Source organism: Malania oleifera, chromosome 12 (assembly GCF_029873635.1).
Source record: "Malania oleifera isolate guangnan ecotype guangnan chromosome 12, ASM2987363v1, whole genome shotgun sequence".
Classification (NCBI taxonomy): domain Eukaryota; kingdom Viridiplantae; phylum Streptophyta; class Magnoliopsida; order Santalales; family Ximeniaceae; genus Malania; species Malania oleifera.
The window spans coordinates 29,299,391-29,313,573 of record NC_080428.1 but is presented as its reverse complement, the minus strand read 5'-3'; the positions used below and the strand labels follow the sequence as shown (position 1 = coordinate 29,313,573).

Here is a 14,183-nt window from a genome sequence, read left to right as displayed (position 1 = left end):
AACAGAGACATCGAGAAATCAAAATAAAAAACAAAGTAATAAAAAAAAAAAACTAGCACATCCTAATTAAGAAAACCTTCCTTTATCTATTCCTATTATAATAGAGCACTGTAATTTTGCTAATTCCTGTTGATCTTTAGTCACTTTTCTTTCAGCTCTATCCAATCAAACTTTATTCCTTCCAAGACAGTCCCATATCATTTAGAAGTTTTTGAGCACAAACATCCTGCATATTGACCTCCTCCACAGGAGTAGGTATATATCCCATCCCTGCATGATTCACAACCAAGTCTACACCCAATCTCCCCTCCTAAAACATAGATAGCCCCTCCAAACCTTCAAGTGGAGGAGGCATATAAGAAATATCCCAAGCGTGTTATTAACATATACTGTTTTAGTTAGTTTAGCTAATTGTTAGATTAGTTGTTAATTCACTTCTTAATTCAGTTTTTCAGTTGAGTTAGCTCATGTACACTGATACTCTATATATTCATTCGGTAATCAATTCCGGAATAATACAATTTTATTTTAGTATGTTATGTTCATTTGGCAAAAAAGGATGTTATTTTAGTACTTAGGTTGTGTGAGTGGGGGTATTTTTATCCTTAAATCTTTTATTTTTTATTTTTTATTTTTTTTATTAATAGGTAAGAGGGTAGACCTAGAGCTGTATGTAAGGCCCCGCGAAACCTGCTGACTGGTTTTTTCTTCCCCTCTTTACTTCTCTTCATCTCTAACCTTAAGTGTTTTATTTTCTACTTTGATTCTTCAATTTATTTCAGACTTACGACATATATTAAGAAAGGGAACAGAGAGAATTACAACGAACCCAGGAGGGGACAAGATCTCATAACAGAGACATCGGGAAATCAAAATAAAATACAAAGTAATAAAAAAAAAAAAAAAACTAGCACATCCTAATTAAGAAAACCTTCCTTTATCTATTCCTATTATAATAGAGCACTGTAATTTTGCTAATTCCTGTTGATCTTTAGTCACTTTTCTTTCAGCTCTATCCAATCAAACTTTATTCCTTCCAAGACAGTCCCATATCATTTAGAAGTTTTTGAGCACAAACATCCTGCATATTGACCTCCTCCACAGGAGTAGGTATATATCCCATCCCTGCATGATTCACAACCAAGTCTACACCCAATCTCCCCTCCTAAAACATAGATAGCCCCTCCAAACCTTCAAGTGGAGGAGGCATATAAGAAATATCCCAAGCGTGTTATTAACATATACTGTTTTAGTTAGTTTAGCTAATTGTTAGATTAGTTGTTAATTCACTTCTTAATTCAGTTTTTCAGTTGAGTTAGCTCATGTACACTGATACTCTATATATTCATTCGGTAATCAATTCCGGAATAATACAATTTTATTTTAGTATGTTATATTCATTTGGCGAAAAAGGATGTTATTTTAGTACTTAGGTTGTGTGAGTGGGGGTATTTTTATCCTTAAATCTTTTATTTTTTATTTTTTATTTTTTTTATTAATAGGTAAGAGGGTAGACCTAGAGCTGTATGTAAGGCCCCGCGAAACCTGCTGACTGGTTTTTTCTTCCCCTCTTTACTTCTCTTCATCTCTAACCTTAAGTGTTTTATTTTCTACTTTGATTCTTCAATTTATTTCAGACTTACGACATATATTAAGAAAGAGAACAGAAAGAATTACAACGAACCCAGGAGAGGACAAGATCTCGTAATAGAGACATCGAGAAATCAAAATAAAAAACAAAGTAATAAAAAAAAAAAAACTAGCACATCCTAATTAAGAAAACCTTCCTTTATCTATTCCTATTATAATAGAGCACTGTAATTTTGCTAATTCCTGTTGATCTTTAGTCACTTTTCTTTCAGCTCTATCGAATCAAACTTTATTCCTTCCAAGACAGTCCCATATCATTTAGAAGTTTTTGAGCACAAACATCCTGCATATTGACCTCCTCCACAGGAGTAGGTATATATCCCATCCCTGCATGATTCACAACCAAGTCTGCACCCAATCTCCCCTCCTAAAAGATAGATAGCCCCTCCAAACCTTCAAGTGGAGGAGGCATATAAGAAATATCCCAAGAGTGTTATTAACATATACTGTTTTAGTTAGTTTAGCTAATTGTTAGATTAGTTGTTAATTCACTTCTTAATTCAGTTTTTCAGTTGAGTTAGCTCATGTACACTGATACTCTATACATTCATTCGGTAATCAATTCCGGAATAATACAATTTTATTTTAGTACGTAATATTCATTTGGCGAAAAAGGATGTTATTTTAGTACTTAGGTTGTGTGAGTGGGGGTATTTTTATCCTTAAATCTTTTATTTTTTATTTTTTATTTTTTTTATTAATAGGTAAGAGGGTAGACCTAGAGCTGTATGTAAGGCCCCGCGAAACCTGCTGACTGGTTTTTTCTTCCCCTCTTTACTTCTCTTCATCTCTAACCTTAAGTGTTGTATTTTCTTCTTTGATTCTTCAATTTATTTCAGACGACATATATTAAGAAAGAGAACAGCGAGAATTACAACGAACCTAGGAGAGGACAAGATCTCTTAACAGAGACATCGAGAAATCAAAATAAAAAACAAAGTAATAAAAAAAAAAAAAAAACTAGCACATCCTAATTAAGAAAACCTTCCTTTATCTATTCCTATTATAATAGAGCACTGTAATTTTGCTAATTCCTGTTGATCTTTAGTCACTTTTCTTTCAGCTCTATCGAATCAAACTTTATTCCTTCCAAGACAGTCCCATATCATTTAGAAGTTTTTGAGCACAAACATCCTGTATATTGACATCCTCCACAGCAGTAGGTATATATCCCATCCCTGCATGATTCACAACCAAGTCTACACCCAATCTCCCCTCCTAAAAGATAGATAGCCCCTCCAAACCTTCAAGTGGAGGAGGCATATAAGAAATATCCCAAGAGTGTTATTAACATATACTGTTTTAGTTAGTTTAGCTAATTGTTAGATTAGTTGTTAATTCACTTCTTAATTCAGTTTTTCAGTTGAGTTAGCTCATGTACACTGATACTCTATACATTCATTCGGTAATCAATTCCGGAATAATACAATTTTATTTTAGTACGTAATATTCATTTGGCAAAAAAGGATGTTATTTTAGTACTTAGGTTGTGTGAGTGGGGGTATTTTTATCCTTAAATCTTTTATTTTTTATTTTTTATTTTTTTTATTAATAGGTAAGAGGGTAGACCTAGAGCTGTATGTAAGGCCCCGCGAAACCTGCTGACTGGTTTTTTCTTCCCCTCTTTACTTCTCTTCATCTCTAACCTTAAGTGTTGTATTTTCTTCTTTGATTCTTCAATTTATTTCAGACTTACGACATATATTAAGAAAGAGAACAGCGAGAATTACAACGAACCTAGGAGAGGACAAGATCTCTTAACAGAGACATCGAGAAATCAAAATAAAAAACAAAGTAATAAAAAAAAAAAAAAAACTAGCACATCCTAATTAAGAAAACCTTCATTTATCTATTCCTATTATAATAGAGCACTGTAATTTTGCTAATTCCTGTTGATCTTTAGTCACTTTTCTTTCAGCTCTATCCAATCAAACTTTATTCCTTCCAAGACAGTCCCATATCATTTAGAAGTTTTTGAGCACAAACATCCTGCATATTGACATCCTCCACAGGAGTAGGTATATATCCCATCCCTGCATGATTCACAACCAAGTCTACACCCAATCTCCCCTCCTAAAAGATAGATAGCCCCTCCAAACCTTCAAGTGGAGGAGGCATATAAGAAATATCCCAAGTGTGTTATTAACATATACTGTTTTAGTTAGTTTAGCTAATTGTTAGATTAGTTGTTAATTCACTTCTTAATTCAGTTTTTCAGTTGAGTTAGCTCATGTACACTGATACTCTATATATTCATTCGGTAATCAATTCCGGAATAATACAATTTTATTTTAGTATGTAATATTCATTTGGCAAAAAAGGATGTTATTTTAGTACTTAGGTTGTGTGAGTGGGGGTATTTTTATCCTTAAATCTTTTATTTTTTATTTTTTATTTTTTTTATTAATAGGTAAGAGGGTAGACCTAGAGCTGTATGTAAGGCCCCGCGAAACCTGCTGACTGGTTTTTTCTTCCCCTCTTTACTTCTCTTCATCTCTAACCTTAAGTGTTGTATTTTCTTCTTTGATTCTTCAATTTTTTTCAGACTTACGACATATATTAAGAAAGAGAACAGAGAGAATTACAACGAACCCAGGAGAGGACAAGATCTCATAACAGAGACATCGAGAAATCAAAATAAAAAACAAAGTAATAAAAAAAAAAAACTAGCACATCCTAATTAAGAAAACCTTCCTTTATCTATTCCTATTATAATAGAGCACTGTAATTTTGCTAATTCCTGTTGATCTTTAGTCACTTTTCTTTCAGCTCTATCGAATCAAACTTTATTCCTTCCAACACAGTCCCATATCATTTAGAAGTTTTTGAGCACAAACATCCTGCATATTGACCTCCTCCACAGGAGTAGGTATATATCCCATCCCTGCATGATTCACAACCAAGTCTGCACCCAATCTCCCCTCCTAAAAGATAGATAGCCCCTCCAAACCTTCAAGTGGAAGAGACATATAAGAAATATCCCAAGTGTGTTATTAACATATACTGTTTTAGTTAGTTTGGCTAATTGTTAGATTAGTTGTTAATTTACTTCTTAATTCAGTTTTTTAGTTGAGTTAGCTCATGTACTAGTATAAACACTGATACTCTGTATATTCATTTGGTAATCAATTCCGGAATAATACAATTTTATTTTTTTAACATGTGTCGGAAGAGTCAAAAACATAATCCAATTTTTCATGAATCGTCCAAGAATAGACTACTTTTACGTGCAAATCACTATCATAATTATTGTTCTATTCCGAGATGTGCCAACCATTTTTTTCCCTTTTCTGAAAATGATTTCCAGTGTCTAAGTCAGGCTTAGATCAACTCAGATTTCTCAACATAAAAATTTCCAGCATCGTCTATTTGAATACTGATAAGATCCATGGGCTATTGAACCTGCCTCCTGTCAGATTATGGGTGTATTGCCGTATTCAATAGTGGCCCTACTGGGAAGAAAAAGTGCCCTCTTTTCTTTCCAAATAGTGTTTCTTGGACTGAGACCCTGTCACCTGAGTATGGCCTGCTTCAGTGTCTGGCTCACCTTGGATACAAAACAAACTCCTTTTTTCAAGTAACTGGCCCAAGTCCATGACATTCAACAAACATTCTGACCCATCTTCATCTCCTCGTCCTTCCCAAGAGAAAACTTGGTCACATCAACCAACCTTGCGGCTCCTTCCGCAGCCCTAGCTGCCTTTGCTGTAGGGATCGTTGTCTCCAGATGAGACTTCATGGCTTCTGGCGATGAATGCCCAGGCTTCTTCAAATGCAACTCAATTTAACTCATCACCACATTGAGTACAAATCTGACCTTTCCTTGCCACCACAGCCTGGCTCCATGACACACCACTTCATTTACATTCTTATCCTTCCCCTACGCCTTTCTTCTTTGCCACCACCACCTGACTCCATGATTGGTGAACTCACTTGCTTCCTTCACCTTTTTCATCAGCATCAGGGCAGAGATCCCTAGCCAACTCACAAACTCATTACCAAAGCTTTGCCACCATCACCTTTTAAGCCACCGCGTATGAACACCGATTATCTCTTTCCTTTCCACCCTATCCCTAACTCTAGAAACTTTGCCACCTCTGTTAAGTAAATCGCCATCCAATACGGCACACCAACGAAAACCCTTTCATGACCGACCAATGATCAACAAGCCATCAGAAAACTAGTTAGCTGCAACTGTAGGAAATCTCACCCCCCCTAATGCGAGATTGATAATATTTCAGGATGAACAGATGAGGACTGCCTGCCACTTTGTACAGCCTCAGATTGGAGGTCTTTCCATCGATCTGGATCCAACATTTATGCATCTGTTCTGTCATCTCCTTTTGAATCCATGAGAACTTCTCAATGAGAGATCCTGTTGCCATCAAGACACAGTGCTGATTCTTCCGAAGTCTTCGATGGCGGAAATCCTAGGAGAAAAACTTTGTGACGTAGAGAGCAAGATTCCTCCATAAGCATGTCAAATAAGAACACTGCTTGGTGATATGTCCAAAGTGCTGCTCCCCACTAGGTGCAGAGGAGCAAAATTCTTGAATGCTTAAATTCTAAAAGCATAATATTTAATTTCTTGAATATTCTGTCACTTGCACAAATTTTGCAATAACCTTTTGTAACCAATCCACTTGTTGTTTATATACCTTTTTTATCTTATCACTATCCCTACTATACTACATGACTAGCTTTTTTCGAACACAGAATATTTAACTGATATATCAAATAGGTAACCCATATAATTAATGCATGATAGTTTATGGATACTTAGTTTTTGAGAATTAGCTGAACCAGAGGAACAAATGAAAGTTACCATCCTTTATATTGTTGTCCAAAATAATTTTTTAAATCCTTTCAACATGGTTTGTAATTGACTTATATAAATAGGATGAAATTTTCATGTCCTCTATTTTTGGATTTATATGCAATGGGCACAGTGTGACACCATTTAATGGATCATATGTGTAACCAAGGCGCAAAATGCCGAACTGTTCCTCTTTATTCTGCTCTATTGAAAAGGTATTTGTTTTGGTCAGGCATATCTTTGTTAAGTTTATACCCTACGAGATCAATCATCTGCATGCGTTCCATGTGCAGGAGGGAAATGAATACTTCTTCCCCTGTTCTAATAAAACTTCTTTTGACATTTTTTCGCTAGAAATCAAGCTTTGACAAATTTTCTCTTTTCCTTTTTTCCTTGTGGGGCGATGGCCATATCTATTAGTTAAGCGATCAAGAGGATCTCATTGTGTGGATGCGTACTGCGGCCCTTCCTAGCTTCCGGAAGTTGTATGGAAGAATTGATGAGGATTTAGAGGAAGATGATGTCATAGAAGTTAAGACTCTTGAACAACTACAACACTTACAGTTTTGGTGGCAAAAAGAAGCTTGTTCTTTCAACATCTAGCTGGTTGGGAGGAAAGAATGACTTCCTCGGGATTGCCTACATTTCTGTTGGTGTTTCTTGTATATTCATCTCCATTGCTTTCATGTTGCTTCGTGTGAAAAATCCAAGGTACATGTCTATGGATGCCAGCACATCTGCTTAATATCTCTGCATATATCCACTTGGCACCTTAATTTAAACAGCATACATCCTTGGAGCTCAAGATGGTTGATGTGTTTGTGACTACATAAAATTCCTTCCTGTGTTTTGCAGTGACACACATTATTGATTTGCGCTGATTTTTTTTTTTATTGAATTTATGAGTTCCATTGTCTAGCTTTAGGATTCATTGTGTATTACATTATTTTTTTTTAAGAAATAAAAAATTAGAATGATTGACACTAATGGTTTTTTCCATATTGTGACTTCATTTCCATGGGTTCACTGATGACCTTGAGTTATAATATTTCATATCAATATCATTGCCATGGGCCAATTCAACTGCTTTACCTTGATCATTTCTCACCTTTGTGACATTTCCTTGATTGTTTAAATAACACAAGTTCTGGTTCAGCACAATTGCTATATATTTTGCATGTTGAAATTTCCTGTTTTTGACTTCTTTCAATCTCCATCCCCATAACACGTTATTAACAAATACTGTTTTAGTTAGTTTAGCTAGTTCTTAATTAGTTGTTAATTCAGTTCTTTTTATTATTTTTTTTATAACATAGGAACTCCAGCCACCAACAAGCCCTTTGGACCCCCTGGTGTGGCACCAAAGTTACGGATCAGCGTCCTCCCCCTAGGTCTCGCTGATCAAGTAAAGCCCGGAATGTGGACACGGCTTTCGTGCATCAGTTGGACATTTGGCTAACCTGACCCCCAGGACACATCTCCATTACCATCCACGATCCCCGCTGGCTCACAGAGAACTCTCACCATCCAAGGTCCCCACTGGCTCACAGAATGAACTCTCACCATGCACGATCCCTAGTGGCTCACAAAGTAAATTCTCACCATCCACAGGTACTGCTAGCTCCGTGAGTGTATCTACCTGGAATCGAACCCCCGATGCTCCTTCTTAATTCAGTTTTTAGTTGAGTTAGTTCATGTACTAGTATAAATACTGATATTCTATATATTCATTTGGTAATCAATTCTGAAATAATACAATTTTATTTATTTAACATGGTATCAGAGTGTTTTTTGTTGCTGCTCTTGTGATTCTCTTCGCAGAGCTTCCTTCAATCAAGGTCTCGTTCGTGTTGCGATGAAGCTGTGCAAAGAATCAAACTTCGGAATTAGAGATCGAGTACATGGACGTCGCGTCGTTGCCGATGCTGAACATCGATCTGGACATCGACAGCAAGTACTCGACAGTCATCAAGGGCTCTGGCGACGACAATCAGCAGATGGCGGGATCTTCATCGTCTCTTCTAGTGGACTGGAATTCCTACACTGCATCCAAATCCTCCGATGAGAGCAACTCCATTATTGCTCTGTTTTATTTACTTCTTTTGGGAGTACGTTGTCTATTGGGCTGCAATTTATAATCTTATTTTTTTCTTACTTCCATTTTTATTTAGTACCGTCATCAGCCATCACATTTTCCATTTCTTCGTCTCTCCTTTTGTTTGGGGTAACCACCAGTAGATCTCGATGTATGCTTCTGGCTACTACTTGTCTATGGTGCCATCGCTGCAACTGCCCCTCCCCATGTCACCGCCGGAGTTCCTCGACTTGTACGGTAAGCCCCGAGAGCTTTAGATGCTGGAAAAAGAGATTTGGTTTCTCGAGGAGGAATTAAAATCCATTGAAGGCCTTGCACCTACTTCAATACTCAGCAAAGAGGTTGCTAATTTTGTGGTCCCAAACCCAGATCCTTTAATGCCCAAAAATCATGTGAGTTGTAAAACTTGTCGCTTCTGGAAGTGGCTCTATGGGATGTCTTATTTCAAATCCTCATGGATTTGCTGCTGTGTCGGTTGTTCTCTTCATCTGGAAAGACCAATTTGCTGTGACCGCAAACTCTGTAGCTGCAATCCATTAAACTTTTGCAACTACAATTCTTGCAATTGCCCTTCTTGCATCAAATGCTCATTGCCAAAGTGCAGGTGCAGGTGGATGGGTTTCTCTTGGCCTTCTTGCTCCTACCGCTTTAAGATCTCCTGGAGAAACTGGTGCTTGTGATGATTATTTACCATCATAAATCTGGGTGTTCCAAGCCTCCAACAATTTGTGGATATACTTTCATGAACCAAATTACATGGGTGAATCCAATCATCGGCTTCTTGGTCTTATTTGATTTTTTCTTTGAAATTTGGATGGAATTTTATTTTATCTTTTACTGATTATTTAGCAGAGATGTTGTTTGTTGTTATTAGTTAAAAAAAAAAAAAAATGGTGGCAATTGGAATTCTAGAATAGCTCTTCAGGAAATCCCTTCCATATATGCTGTTCCATTATCTCAGTTGAAGTTGATTCCTGGTAATTTTACTCGATTTCTCGCAAGAAGGACATCAATGTTAAGATTCTCTTGCGACCTCGGGCTTTCTGACTGCTTCTCCGGCTCCGGTGTCCTTATTCCGGCACCCGTGTTAGAATGTGGCTCTGTATATCTCTGTTGTCTTTGATTTGTTTTTAGTTGCAGTGATTGTCGATCAGGAGTTTCACACTTTAGAGTGACTTCGCAACGCTCCACTCTCATCTCTGGTTTGATCTGCTAGTCCGTGTTGTCATCTCCATCTCGTCTCCGGCTCACTCATATTTTGTCACTCCTTCTCAGAGACAGTTGATATCTTGGAATTTCTTGATTTTTTTTAAGGAAATTTTTTATAGGATTTTCCTCCATTTTTTTGGGCCATATTTTTGGTCTTCACTTCGCAGCAATTTTCGTCTTCACCGGCACGTCTCACATGCTCTATGCATCGGCATCTTCTCCAAATCATCTCCGTCGCCGTTGCCTTCTTTGTTGCTCTCATGCTTCTCATCAATGGAAGTTTTTTTTTTACTCAAAGATGGAGATGTTAAATCATTATTCACCATCTCCATCTTGAGGGGGCGTATTAACAAATATTGTTTTAGTTAGTTTAGCTAATTGTTAGATTAGTTGTTAATTCAGTTCTTAATTCAGTTTTTAGTTGAATTAGTTCATGTACTAGTATAAATACTGATACTCTGTATATTCATTTGGTAATCAATTCCAGAAAAATACAATTTTATTTATTTAACACACGCTTACTTTTTAAGGATACTTCGCAATGGTGTTACTTGGATAATACCACGACATGTGCAATGTGTAGGTTATTTTTCCTTTGAGCTATTTATTGGATACCGATAGACCTCACAATCTCCATCCCCATAGATTATGTTTGATTTATGAATAAAAATGTAATAATGCGGGAATGTAACGAAAATTGTACAGGGATATAATAATATAGAAACATGTCATACACGCAAAAGCTTGCCATACATGCAAAAACTTGTGTTATTAAATCCGACATGGAATAAGACAGCATACACTTGCCCATGGTAAAAATTTGGGCCATGTTATGGTTCATAAAAAAATTTTGCATTGCCAGTTGCTTTATTGTGACAAAAAAAATTTTATTTATGATCTATTAGTTTATATTGTTATCAATATATTATTAGGAACAGACATTTCATGAGTCAAGCATAATCTACAAGATTATGCATGAATTGTCCTAGCTCTTTGAAGGACTACTAGATACTGATGTTCCCAAGTTTGTCGTGAAAGCCTTAACGCATGCTTTCTATCTTCTGTTTTCTTTCTGTTTGCAGACCTTGTGTCTTGGTATAAGAAATGAATTTCCAGTTGAAAAGGCAATGCTGCATTGCCATTATTTTGGGTTGATATGCGACCTTACCTTGATGTCACTCATATGATAATTTCTAATTTTGTGAGTGCAAGGAAGCCATGCCAATTCGAAGCTGCGGTTCATGTAAACAGTGACATTATAAGTGAAACTTGTGATTATTTTGAAATATTATTCCGGTGGCAGAGCACTTAATGAGGCGTTTATTGCTAATGTATCTGTTGAAGATTTTATGCAGTGTCTGGTTGGTTTGGGGTTTCAAAGCAATTATTTATTTATTTATTGTTTCTAAACCTCTATCCGCTTTAGTGAACGAAAAGTATTGGGGCACTAATTATGACAAATAATTTTTGTTTTTAATAGTTCTTTTAAAAACATTAGAAAAATTCTGCACATTTAAAAAAAATAATAAGAATTGTAAAAACATTTATTGGACATTTTTGCACCTAGTAGGTATTGCCAAGTTACAGGGCATCATATCAGTAGTACGAAACTCTTATATTGATGATTTTCTTGTAGAGCTTTATTTTTTATGGTGGGTGATAATGTTGTTGAATTAAGAGCTTGTGGTCTTTTTACAAAATTCGGTCTCTTGGAGAGTGTGGTCAGGCAAACAAAGGATAACAATAAGTGATAATGGATCAATGTAGAAGTAGGTGTACTTGAAAGGGGTGAAGAGTTTACATTCTACATATACAAGTAATGTTTGTTCCAGAGAACTAGGTAATACATAGGAAGCTCAAACATGAGAGATGATAGGTTAAGGAGTTAGATGGTTAGAGGGAATCCCAAACAAAAAATTATAAGTTAAAAGGGGATTTGTGAGTTTGCAAAAGAATTTACATTTTAGACTTAAATATTGAGCAACAAATATATTGTTTGATCTAATTGGTGGTAACACATGGTTAAGTTGATTAAGAAGAAAAGGGAACACCAGCCATAGTAGCATGTAGCAGGCACTTGAGTAGTCTAGGGAAAAAGCTATAGAACTCTCCTTTTAACCAACTTTGACTCAGGCCTCCAAACCAAGACTCTTCAAACATTCTTGGAATCAAGATTGGTTGAAAGATCTCACCAATTAATCTTAAGCATGTGCTTGTCGCTTGTTAGACCTTTTACAAATAAAATACGAAAAACAATTAGTTCATAATTATGCACATGCAAGTGCATTGTTGGCCAATTTTATAATATAAAACAAATATAAAAAATTTATGCATTCACATTTGGTTCTTATATAAAAGGACAGTCCAGTGCATAAAATGTCCGCGTGTGCAGGGTCTAAGAAAGGGACAGACCACAATGGGTCTATAGTATGCAGCCTTACCTTACATTTTTTAGATTGTTTCCACATCTCGAGCCCGTGACCTCCATGTCACACGGAAACAACTTTACCGTTGCGCCTAAGCTCCCCTTCATTTGGTTCCTATAAGAAAAGTACTAAAGAAGTTCCTTGATCATCAAAATTTCTTCTATATGGAAAAGAAAATGTTGCAAAGGAAATTTAGTAAATGTGATATGGCTTGATTTTGCAAAAAGGAAAGTGCTTAATGCTGCAGACCCGTGATGACACAAATCCATGTATTAGGGGCTCACTAGGTATAATAGTGGGGCCCATAATGTGGTGTCCAATGAGCCCTTGGCACTTGGGTTCATGTCATCATGAGCTTGTGCTACATAGCATGACTCTTATAAAAATGGGACAATCTCATAATATTCTTGAAAGATAATGCAAGATAGAATGGAGTGTGGAGCTGAAAAATGAGGCAAACTCATTTTAACCTTCCCCTAGTCTATTTTTATTTTTTTAATTAAAGCCCTAGTCTATTTTTATTTTTTATTTTTAAATTATTTAATACAACATAAAGGAAATTGCATGTGTGTATATGTGATTTTTTGTGTTAGTGGGTGTTTCCACGTATGGAAGGAATATATTCAACATATAAACTTTTGGAAGATCTTGCATCATATAAGGATTAGCTCTTCCAAGGTTGGTTCCCTTATGGAGGTTGACACATTTGGAGGTTTGCTCCCTTATAGGGGTTGAAGCCTTAGCAAAGGTTGGGCCAAACAAGGCTTGTCGCTTGGCTAGGGTTGTCTCTCTCATAGAGGCTAATCCTTTCAAAGGCTTACTTTTGTAGGATTGGGTATTACAAGGCTACCATCCTTAGGGTGGATTTCATGAGGGCTAGCTCTATGGTGGGACATAGCTTACTCATAAGGGGTGCCCTATCAAGGTCAATCTTTTGTAGATGTTGGTTACTTGGTAAGGGCTAGCCCTAATACGACAACTAATTATTTCCTTAAGAAGGCTAACATCATAAAGGGAGGTTTGTTAAGTAAAGAGGATTGATCCGTTTGAGATGAATAAATTTTTTACTTATTAGTTTAGGGATTTCTCAGTCATTCTAAAGATAGAAGAAATGGTAAGTATAGGCAACCCTAGTTATCCTTTTAGTTTAGGTCAAGGAAAATAAAAGATAGATGCTGATAAGACATTGGCCAATGCTATGCTTGATAATGTTGGAGTAAAGGCCTAACTTTCACTCTTATGTTATAGAGATTTCAGATCTTTACTTCAAGATGGAGAGGACAAAGCTTCCACTTTCTACCCTAGTTATTCGAGAGATTGGGGGTGTTGACACTAGATTCTCGTGTGGGAGTCAGCTGACAAATGGGAGTGTTGCATGGCGATCCCTTAAAAAAGAATGCCAAACAGAGATACATTAGACTCTGAAAAGATACATGGTTGAAAATGTAGAGTAGCCACCTTTATCATTTTTGTGTTTAGGGAAAATAAAGGGGAAAAACCCCTAAGAGGTCTACAACACAGAGAATAAGAGTTTGAGAGTATATTTATGAGTAGGGAAGATGGTAGACTAACCATTCTAAGGGAAATTAGTTAACCAACACCTTTGACAATAGAGTTGAAAAGAAAAAAAGGTTCCTTTTTTGGGTCATTTAGTGAAACATCACTGCCCAAGAGTTCAAACAATAGAGTTGAAAACCCTAACATGTTTTTTTTTTTAAAAGGGGAGTTTGGCCTCAAATACCCTAAATTTTGAAATATTTAAATAAAATAGGAAATGACAGAAAATGTTTCAATTGATTGCTATAAAAAAAAAAAAAAATCAAAGATGACTCTTTCCTTTGAAAGTTAGGATTAAGGGGAAGTCAACGTTAAAATATCTTAACTCAATTAGGGGCTGGATTAGATGCATAAGATTTGAGTTTTGGATTAATGAAAATTTTGGTCATAGTCCCGTGATTGAAATTGAAGAGTTTAATGCTGATGGGAT

General features: G+C 36.1%; 1 pseudogene; it reads left to right on the top strand.

Annotated features, from left to right (window-relative positions):
* LOC131144544 (putative ALA-interacting subunit 2) overlaps window positions 1-8,752 on the top strand; it is a 70,975-nt pseudogene extending 62,223 nt beyond the window's left edge.
* Window positions 8,753-14,183: the final 5,431 nt, after the last annotated feature.